The sequence below is a fragment of the Alligator sinensis genome, unplaced genomic scaffold (assembly GCF_000455745.1).
Source record: "Alligator sinensis unplaced genomic scaffold, ASM45574v1 scaffold366_1, whole genome shotgun sequence".
Lineage (NCBI taxonomy): Eukaryota > Metazoa > Chordata > Crocodylia > Alligatoridae > Alligator > Alligator sinensis.
The window spans coordinates 3133832-3144997 of NW_005841851.1; the positions used below are offsets into that span (position 1 = coordinate 3133832).

Sequence of the window (11166 nt, forward strand, 5' to 3'; positions counted from 1 at the left end):
AAGATAGCGAGTGGCTTTATCAAGAAACAGCATCAAGTCATGTCACTTTCCCCCTGAACTGGGACAAGATTTGCATGGAAGAAAATTCACTACTGAAAATGCAAACTTTGTTTGCAAAGTTCTGATTTTTCATTTGATATGCATTATGATATATTTGTTGAGTATAGCCTCTAGCGCCGAACTTAACCATGTTTCAAGGTAGTGCCAAGTGCTAAATAGTTTTAATTTAAGAGAAAATGATCTCCTGCAAAGGCATTCTGAATTGGGGTTTAAAGTTAGCGAGAAGAAATGAAATTTAAAGAAGGATGCAAGACCATGAGAACAAACTATCTACACCAGCAACTGATAGGAGAATTTTGGATGATGGGATTTGATTTTCAATTATTTTATGTCTTTCCAAAAGGCATTTTTCATTGACCAAACAGGAGTATCATGACATCTCAGGAGAGCACGCCAGATTTTTTTTTAGGTCAGAATTCCTGGGTAGGAATTATAAATTAACAAATCTGAGAAAGGGGATATCTGAATATGTTCAAGACCATACAATTAACAATGCTGGTAACACTTGCCGGAGAAGCTTCTGTAATGGTCCCTCCAGGTGAGGGAGTTCTGTGTGTAATTTCTATGTATGCGCCATTGCATTGCACTAAAACAGTTACATTAGCCCTTCGAGATGGAATCACTCTTACCTGTTACTGGGCCACTGCTGCATTCCATTTGCACCCAGGTCTGCAGGAGGTGTAGAAACTGCAACACTGCATCCTCTCTCATTGCATCTGCTGTTTAGTTTCCTTTAAGAATTTAAGAAGGGAGAAGAGGTGTTTTATATAGGCTGTTGACTCTCCCTGTACTTAAAAGTATATTAGCTAGATAATTGTATATTCAGTTTAATTACTCACTGTTTCTTATTGAAAGAAGATTTAACGAAGGGAAAAAAAACCAACAGCAATAACATTCATATCTATGGAGCAGCTAACTAGTATACATAATATTCTGCTTTTGAAACAGAACTAGCCAATGTAAAAAAAAAAAAAAGTAAATTCAACATGTAAATACTTTTTTTCATTTTACACTGTTGTATTATAAGTGTATATGGTGTTTACTTTTTCAAAACTTTCTTACCTGGTAGTTGTCTTGTTTTATGAGTTGTGTTTTTAACTAAGAAAAACCTTTGCCGTCTGTTAGGAAAAAGCAAAACAAAAACAAAAAAAAATTTTGCAAGTTAAAATGTGGGTTAACTTTTCTCCATCATTTGCATTTTATTTGTCCTTATTTGCATTGTAAAATATTTTATTATAAAAAGGTTGATTTTTTTCCCCCATCAGTCCATATGTTTAGAGGGAAGTTTTGTTTGTTGGGATTTTTTTTTAGCAAAAGAATTCACAAAAATGACATTTTTTCAATTGAGGAAAAAATCTCTACATTTATAATAGCCAATAGCATTTCAGCACATTTTTGTTATCCTCGTCTCTCCTATGCTGCTGCTAATTACAATATTATGACTTACTCTACTCTCCTAGAACTATTTTTATGTAAGTAATGTATGCTTTCTTGTTTATAAATGCCTGATTTAAAAAAAATAAGAAAAAAGCTTGGCATATTTATCTATTTCGCTGTGTACCTTGATAGTCCTTTTACACCCCCTTTTCCACATCCCTGACCCCTGAAACAGATAATATTGTAAAATAAAGGACTTTATGAGATTATGTATGAAAATAGCTATGCTTATATACCACAGTGACTGAATGTACAGTGTATAGACGCATTACCTAAAATAAAATTGTTTGTCCAGAAAAAATAGATATGCTACATTCTTTCCATTTCTCAGTATTTGAAATTGTGGCCTCAGCATTTGAGACTAGCTAATTTAAGAAGCTTTAAAGGGGCCTGGATTTCAGCACATGCTGAACAGGCTCACAAACACATGCAGAATAGATAGATCAGGATCTATTTAGGCTAGGGCAACTTTTCTTTAGAAAACAACAGGGAAATACTAGCAGAGAACCTGCACAAGATCTGAATCTATATAACACTTGAGTTCTTCCTCCCTATGTAGGCCTCTCTGTTTCTATTATGATCATGACAAATTCTCCAGTCAAAATGAGGGCCCAGCACACTCGGTGCTGTGAAATGCATAAAAAGACGGTCCTTGTCCTGAAGAGCTTACACATGGGAATATTTACTGAGATGACTGTTCTTCTCACTCTGCCATGTGAATAATCCTTGGTTTGGACTCAGCCAAAATAATAACAAAAAAAAAAATCTGTTGATTTAGATAGGAACAAGATATATATTCAGAAACAGTAGATTTCCCCAAAGTAATAAATTGGACTCAGGACAGGTGTGAGAATCTAGGATGAAAATCAAGATCAAGAGAAAGGATAAGCCATCTTTTGGTCAGGACAATATAGGAAGGGAAAGGCCAGGAGACAAGGCACTTGAAAGATTTGAGACGAGTCTGAGAGGCATAATGGGGTCAGGGAATATGTTCAGTGAAAGAACTAGGATGAAGTAAGAGAAGCTGCTGATTAGCAAAAAGGAATGCTTAAAATGCAGACTTCCCTACCAAACCTAAAAAAAAGCCAGCAGAAGAAATGCAATGAGCCTTGCTGCATTTTAAAGGACCAGCCTTCTAAACATTATGGCTTCACATAACTAATCAACACTTCACAAGAAGACCGATTCATTCCTATTTATAAGAGTGTGCAAGAATCGGGAAGAGAACTTGCTCTCTCGGCCCTCTGGGACCCTTAGACCAACACCCCCACAACTTACCGCTAGCCCTTCAGAGGTGAAGTAGTGGATTTTTCCTATCTTACATGGCCCGTTGAAAATACTAGAGTAGCCCATTCCTTGAGTCCTGTGCCCTCTGTGCCAGTTGGCTGCCTTCCACTCACTGCTAGTTGCAGTTACTCCTCTGCATGTGCGGATTGTTGCTAACGCAATTTGAGACCTCTCTGCATGCAAACCAAGTCTGATAACACAGCACTTGTTCTCAGCCTTGTCTATACTGGGACTCCCAGGACACCTTTCTTATTTAGCAACAAGGTCAGAATGTTGGCAGCTCCCAGATGGGTAACTCCTAATACATGGCTATACTCCACAAGTCTGGAAACAGCCAATGGTGCTTAGCACTGCCCCCTGATTTTTTTTCCCTGTTTACTATGCAATTGTTTCTGTACTGCAAAAGCTCAGTAAAACCATTTGCACCAGAAACAGGAAGGGAATTTTAGCACTGGCCGTGTCCCTTCAAAAAAAACAGAAGGGTCAGCACAGCCAATGGGTGTTCTGGCAATCAGGAGTGTTGAATGTTGCCCAATCCGGAAAAGAGCCACCAGCCCTGCCATATGAAACAAGACAAAAATAGAATCGTGAGACTGAAGACGTAGCATTAAAATAGAGGAAAGACAATTAGAATATGTGAAAAGGTCTCTTGCCCTGCATGTCATCATATCAGCTCACATGCCCCGTGGGAGAAGTTCATACCTTTTAATATTTTGAGTGCTAGGGTTACTGTTCTATTAAAGTGCAAATTATGCTCTCAGACATCTGGGGACTTAACATGCCAACACCAAGCAGCTAAACCAGAGCAAGCAGCAACTGTGGAAAGGACCGGGACTGGGGGGTGGGATTCAGTAAAGACCAAGCCAGAAGTTGTAGTGGTTTCATACTTCCCCTTGCATCACTTCAGCTGTTTGCCTCTTAGGGCGTGTGTAGACAAAACAGGGGTTTACTTTGCCCTAAACTGAAGCGGTGCATTTTTAAAAACACTGCTTCAATTTAAGGCAAAGTAAGCCCCTGTGTCATGTCCTAGCTGCCTTTCCGGCAGGAGGGAGGGGAGGGTGTGCTACCAGCAGGTGGAGCAGTCGCTGGGCTGCAGGGGATGGGGAGCTGGTGTTTTCCTCCATGGCAGTGGTGGCCCCCCCAGGCAGCACCCACCTGCAGGCACTGGATCAGGTGGTCCCAGGGGGCCCCACAGCCACAGAGGGAAGGACCAGGTCCCTGCACAGCTCATGCAGGCAGGATCAGGGTAGGGGAGATCAGGCTCGCTGCTTAATTTTTTTTTCCCCTTCGGTGGAACCTGCCTTCCCAGGCTGCTGCCAGGCTGCCTGCATGGACTGCCTGCACAGCCCCTGAGATGCACAGAGCCCGGTGCTTCCTCCGTGTCTGTAGGGCAGCAAACTAAACTGCCTCGGAGGTGTTTTATTCTGCTGCACCCCAAGTCATTTAAGGTGTGTTATGCTGCCGCATGTGCTATAGTGGCTAGAATTAATGCGCAATATGCCGCTGACACATGTAAACATCAATGCCATTAAAGCAGTGCAGAAGCATTTAACCCACTTTAAAGTGTTGTGCACATGTGCCCCTCGTTCGGTCTACACACGCCCTTACTCATTTCAGCATGACCCTGGTAAAAGCTACTGATTAGTTGTTGTGAGTTATTCTTCTCCCTGCAGCATTCATGCTTTTATAGACTGCTAGAAGGAGGTATTTTTGATCTTGCTGAGATTAACTAACTCTTCTTGTCCCCACTTAAAATTAGCTCACTAGAGGAAGATGTGCAAAAAAAGGAAGGAGACAGAAATTGCCTGCAATAGTTCTACTATTGTCTACCTATCTAGGCCCTTCCAGCAAGAAGCAAGGAGTTGTACAACAAGCACAGCCTGCGGGCTCCAGCTGCTCAATACTTTTTTCTGCTGAAAGTTTTGACAAAAGCTGAATTTTTTGTTTTTTATCACCACTTTGATGGAAAATGTTGACTTAATTGTCGAAAAGACAGAACTCCCAGACCTGCTTAGAACAAAGGTTTTCAGTTGTGTGAGAAAATGGGACATTTTCCACAAATGTTCTCACCAAAAATAATTTCCACTGACAACCAGTTCTAAACAGAAGTTTTCCAACCACCGTACTTGGGGCGCACAGTCTGTTTTCAGCTAGGCCTTTTACCCCATAGCCAGCAGTAGCCCATACTGTCCTTCCTTCCCCCAGCAAAAATCATCTTACAAAAAGTATCACATTTGTGCAGTGTGGGAGAGGGCAGACAGCTCCTCTTACCAAGTGGACATCAGCTCTCTTTTTTTCTAGTGTGGTCATACAAGAAACTGCTTAGAGACAGGGAAAGGAACATGAGATTACCTAGAGTCCAACTCCCATGATTTTAAGACTAGAAAATGAATACTGCATAATAATCTTTGTGCCTTAAGACCCATCAGCATTTTGGACAAGGACCTTGAAAACACTGGAAACACAAAAGTCAGCACACCTTTAGTCTTCACTCCTAGGAATTTCCCTTATACCTGTCTCTCTCACCAACATCCTGTCCACAGGGTGGTTTACTAAAGATGCCCACAGGTTGTTGGAACCGGTTACCCTCTTACCATGACCTTAAAAACATCTCCCAGCAACTGTAACTCCCTCCCTGGCCAAATGAAACAAGCCTTTAACATGGCACCGCTTATCTACTGAACAGTCTTAACTCTTACACATCTTAAAATCGTCATTTCCAGTGGAGACTCTCCAGAGAATTTCAAAGCACGTTACAGACCAGAAAGTGCGTCACAAAGAAGATAAGGCTGGTGCCTTCAGAAGTTCCCAACTCACTTTGACTTTCCTCTTTGACAATCCCAGCCCAAGTGACTCAGCTAAACTCACACCATGAGTCAGCTGGGAAGCCAGGTGTGAAACCCGTGAGTCTTAGATCACAGACAATAGAGCATAGAGTGTGGTGCTGATAACACCAAGGTCACAGAAGTAAAGCTAGAAGGGACCTGAAGAGATCATTCCAGTCCAACCACTTTGACACTGAACCGTCTGCTCAACCTACTAGACCCTCATGGCCTTTATGGGAAAGCATTCTCTTGCTTACAGTAAAGGGGAAGTTACCATTTTCATCCTCCTCCCAATTTAAACTGTTTTGGTTCAAAATAACCTGTCAAATTGACCAGAGCCACTGTTGTTAAACACTGACAGCCTGGATCCCCATGGCCCAGCATATGGCAGAAGTGCTGCCATGGGAATATCTGGGCCTACAGGGCGCACAGAGATTAGAACTGGTACTATCTAATCCAACACACACGCCTTCCGGGCAGGAGGGTGGGGGGGTATGAAAAGGTGGGGGAGGGACTACTTAAACTGCAAGTGAAAACCAGTTTGTACTTGCTGCTGTTTAAATCTGCCTGAGGAGCAGGTAAAGGATAGAGTATTTGGGAAGGAGGAAGATTTTTAGGCACTGAGGGCATTTATAGATGTGCTCTGAGAGGCCGGGGGTGGGGGTGGGGGGGTGCTTTAATTAGCAAGCCATGCTAATCAAAACCGCCCAAGCATGATGTGTAGCAGCGCCCTTGCGCTGAAAATACGGAATTGAGACACTCTGAACTAAAGCTCATTCAACAAACTTTAATTCAGAGAGGCCTGCTGCCATTTTTCAGCATGGGGATGCTGATGCACATGACTCAGGAGGCTGCTGGAGCGTGTCCATTTCCGCTCTCCAGCAGACTCAATCAAGTCTGCTTTGTCACGCTGGATTTACAATGCATTGTGGCATTGCATCCCTGCATGTGTGTAATGCCCCGAAGGCCAGGTGTACAAAAGTATGCAGGCACCTGAAAGAAGAAATAGGAGTTTCTGTAACCGTCGCCCCTCCCCCTGCCCCAAGTGCCTAACTCCTACTGAAGTCTATGGGATTTAAGGACCAGATTATAATCAACATGTAAGACACCTTAATTTAGGAGTCATGACACCTAGAATTTAGACACCTCACAGGAAGTGTAGAGGGGGGATTCTCAAATTGACAGGCAGCTGGACCTCCCAACAGCAATTCAGATCACCCAGTAGCTCAGCAGGGAGGTGTCCTATTAGTTATAGAGAGGCAAGTGACCTCAGTGCCTCAATTCCCAAGCAGACAGCCTAAGAGCAGCTCTGGGTGCTCTTGGAAGCTGGTGTGTGCTTGAGCAGGAGCAAGTAGGCAGGGTGTGCTTCAGAGCAGCGCTTCCAGGCATGACACAGTGGTGGTACAGACCAGTCGTTTTCTAACTTCCTTGAGTCACAGAATCCTTTCTTATCACTTCTTCTTTCGTGGAACCCCTACCTGTGGCCTAAAGACAGACGTGGAGCCAAGCAACCTAGTCTGGCAATGGCAGCTCACTGCCTCTTGCCCCTCTTCTCCATTACCCACAACCACTCTGTGGAACCCCTGATGACCTCTTGCAGGACCCCAGGGATCCACAGAACACAGTTTGGTGTAGACAAGCCCTAAATCCCTTTGTGAACTTTACTGCAGGTGATTTGACCAGGGTCACCCAGGAAGGCTGTGACAGAGAAAGGATTTGCATCCAGGTCTCCCATAGCTCAGATGTGCATCATAACCAATTAGACTGCAGGTTCACAAGGTCAGAGACCTAGGTCTTTGTCTGTCTTGAAAACATCACAACTTACTTTGGGCACTGTGAACACCAACCAATATGCATGCAAGGCCAGAAGTTTTAGCATATGGAGTGATCTGTTACTATATATTAATTCTACCTGAAGTTGAAAGCTATGTCCTTATACAGCTGGTCTGTACCTGTAGTCTACAGATACATTGTGTATGTGTATTGATATATTCTTCCCACATTGGACATAAAGGAGCTTTCCTATTTCAGTTTGCAATCAGATTTTTGATGTTCCACTTTCAAAAGCATGCAGCTTAACAACAGATTCAATCCTTAAGAAAACAAAATTGTCTGGCTTCTGTAGGTGGAGGTGGCATCAAACTCTCTGATGTAGGAGGCATACTTAGATTTCCTGCTGTTTGATCTCTTTGGTCTATGAAAAATCCAAACTTGCAGCCTTGAATGTGTGAAGACACACACAAATGCCATGAGGTTGAGAGTCATCATAATGCCTTCTCTGCTTCGTATCACAGGCAGCTTAGCAACAGGTCTCTGCAGGCTCTGTTTAGGCATAGACAATTGTTTTCTGCTCTGTTGCTTAGCCCTCTGATGGTACAGTGTAGACATGAAGCAAATATATTGGAAAGCATAGTCACACATTTTTCCATAGGGAAACTGTGGCTGGATTAATTAAGTCAATTTTCTATTGAAAAGCAAGAAAAATAAATATATAAAAAAGCAATAAGTAAAATAAAAAGAAACAGAAGATGGAAAAAGGCAAAAAGGAGAGGGTGGAAACATTTGTTAAAGTAATTTGTGGCAACTTCTTTCATGGTTTTCTGAGAAATGGCTGCAGAATTTCCATAGCTGTGGTACATTTTTAAACATACCCTTGTAAAATGGTGGAAAGCCAGAAAACAATCACAGGGTGGTTTTTTTCTCATTCGACTTTATAGTTCTGACTCATCCCTCTCTTTTTCTTTTTTTTTTTGGAGAAGGTGGGTTCATTCCCTTCCTCTACATCTTGGGTGGTAGCAACTGGTTTAATGGGCTTAGCCTGGCTGAATTGATGTGTGTTCCTGTAGACCAGGAGCGGGCAATCATTTTGGGCAGTGGGCCGCTTACTGAGTTTTGGCAAGCCATCGAGGGCTGCACGATAGGCAGCCAGGGGCAGATAAATATTAATTTTCTAAATTTTTTAGGGGCCCTGCAGGCCGGGTAGAATGGCCTGGCGGGCTGCATCCGGCCCACGGGCCGCATTTTGCCCACCCCTGCTGTAGGCAGTGGAACTCCCCCCGCATTATAGGAGACCGTATTCCTCCAATATACACTGAAATATCAGTTCACTGTTTTGTCCCCCCTCTATTGATACCACAGCCCCATGTGCGAGGGATTCATTGGATTTTGGTGGAAATGTTGGGAACTCAGAAAGGATCCAGCCATCCTTACTTTCATATGTGCACATATGAATTTAGCTTGTGAATGGTGCTGGATCGACAGCCCTGAAGTCTAAAGCCTTCTGTTTATCCACAGCAGGCACAACAGAGGCAGCTGTCTGCAAGCATCCCACACACGTGCTACCCTACCAGTGTATTTGGAGCAATGTACTTCTTGTCTCCTTGGCACATCCCATCCTGGGCTCCCTGCCAAGACTGCCAGAAGAGTGGTCTGGTTAGAGTCAACTAGGGTGCATTTTTTGTCTACAGCAGGCACTAGTCCAGTGAGGACTGCACTGATACCCACACACTCACTTCACTTCATCTACTAAATAACCATCGACCTTGGGTCAAAACTAGAGCAGGATTCAAAAGACCAGTAAATGAAAGACCCAGGCCCCTTCTCTCTCAGGTATTCCCACAACCATAAATACAATGATCATCCAAGACAGGAGGAGGAGCCATTCAAAGAAAATGCTGAAATCTCTTTCTCATGCAGACTTCTTGCTGATTCCTAAGATAATGTCTCTTTTGATAATACCTCCCTTTCTAACCTAATCGCAGTCCCAGAACTTTTAGCACCTCTCCGTTTTTAGTATACAGTTTGAAATGCTCTAGGTTAATTCCTTCCGACTCCGGTGACAACTGCCAGTGAGAACAGAGCTCGTTAACTGGAACCTTTCCTATCTTATAACTAAATGAACAAGCCATTTGTGACAAGTGGCCATTTCTGGTTTAGGAATAATGGTAACAGAATGGATCATCTCTTCCTCCTGCTCCCAACAGGGAGAAAAATACAGATCTCAGCATTTGCTGAAAGGTGTGAACAAGCTACAACATCCCAGGAACTAACACCCTGTCCCCATTCGGTCAGGGAGAGGAGTAGGGGGCGGGTCTGAGATATCTGATGACAAAATATCTTCCCTAACTCTGTTTCTGAAACAACAACAAGAAGGTAATGTAACAGTATGGCTCAATTCATTTAATTTAGTTGTACCTGGTGTTCTGCTGTATGGAGAAGAAAGAATGGAGAGAAACCGATATTGTTGATTGCAGCATGAATTTTATCCTCCGGTTCATAAAGTTACCTTTCCTGCTTGCAAAGACCTCCACCTCAAGGGACATAGAGAGATTCACCCAGAAATGGTCCTGAGCCCCAGAACACAGACAGATCCAATACTTGAACGTAAAAGAGAACGGGGATTAAATCCCTGAATCTGCACACACCAATTTGTGCCCAGCTAAATACATGAGGAGTGCTCTTAATTTCAATCCTGCACATAAGCCAGTGTGTGCAGACCTGGAGCAAAGCACTAAATACAACTGCCCAGGTAACACCTGGTGGATCAAAACAAAAATGACCAGGACATCAGTGAAATAGGGCCTTCATTTTCAGGTCTAAGGGGCTGCCCCCTTCACCTGTATGGTGACAGACTCAGCTGCACATACCGGTCCCGTTACTTGAATGCCTGCTCCCTACCAGTGTATACACACTATATACAAGTTCCTTCACTTGGACACCTCTTTTTATTTTGGCAACCAAGATTAATATATAAAACAGTATTGTTTTCTGCCATATATTAAAAATGTGCATTTTCCACTTAAGAATATAAATGGCAAGACTATATGTTCTCATTTTCATTCACTAGTTTCTTTCATATTTTGTTCCAGAGATAAAAACCTAAAAACTAGGTCTGCAGAAATCTGATTGCCAGTTACTTTCGGGAAGACCAACTGTGTTTCTCACGGCACACACTGTTGTCTTTTTCTTGGAACTTTGAAAAAAATTATTGGAGAAAGCCCCAGATTAGGAGGGAGACGCTGTTCCCGCTTTCCAGGGCTCCATAAAATATTCCCCAGCTTATTTTCTCACAACACAATTTAATGACTCCTTCACTTAAGGACATGGGGCAAATTTCAACCTCATTGACATGGCAGAAAAATCAGAGATACTCAGCTGCAATCAGGCAAATCAGTTCAGATTTACACTGGCACACTTGAAATCAGAATGTGACCTGGGATCCAGGTCCAGTGCCAGCATATTATGGGCCAAAGGACACTGATCCTGGTAGCTTCATGTGAGGGAAACTCCCTTTAATGTCATCATGTATGGAAGGTGAAATCAGATCAAAATTTTCCCCTTCCTGCTTAAATGGTTTCAGGTTGGACAGAAGCACACAGCACCAAAGCAACATTTGGAGCTGATCTGCCCCTTGATAGTGGCCCTTCCTGATGGGAGCCCAGGTAATATGCATAGAAAAGGGAGGGTGACAATTACCATGTCGGGCAACACATGCATACAAAGTCCCTGGTGCGGCCCCAGAACGTCCGCTCCGGCTATAACAGAGATGCAGCATTCC

General features: G+C 43.1%; 1 long non-coding RNA gene across 1 annotated transcript in view; it reads right to left on the reverse strand.

Moving 5' to 3' along the window:
- Nucleotides 1-6: 6 nt before the first annotated feature.
- LOC102379985 overlaps nucleotides 7-11166 on the reverse strand; it is a 78413-nt gene continuing 67253 nt past the window's right edge. The window contains exon 3 of the long non-coding RNA XR_003095626.1: nucleotides 7-1178. This is a non-coding gene — a long non-coding RNA (uncharacterized LOC102379985). The remainder of the gene's footprint in view (nucleotides 1179-11166) is intronic.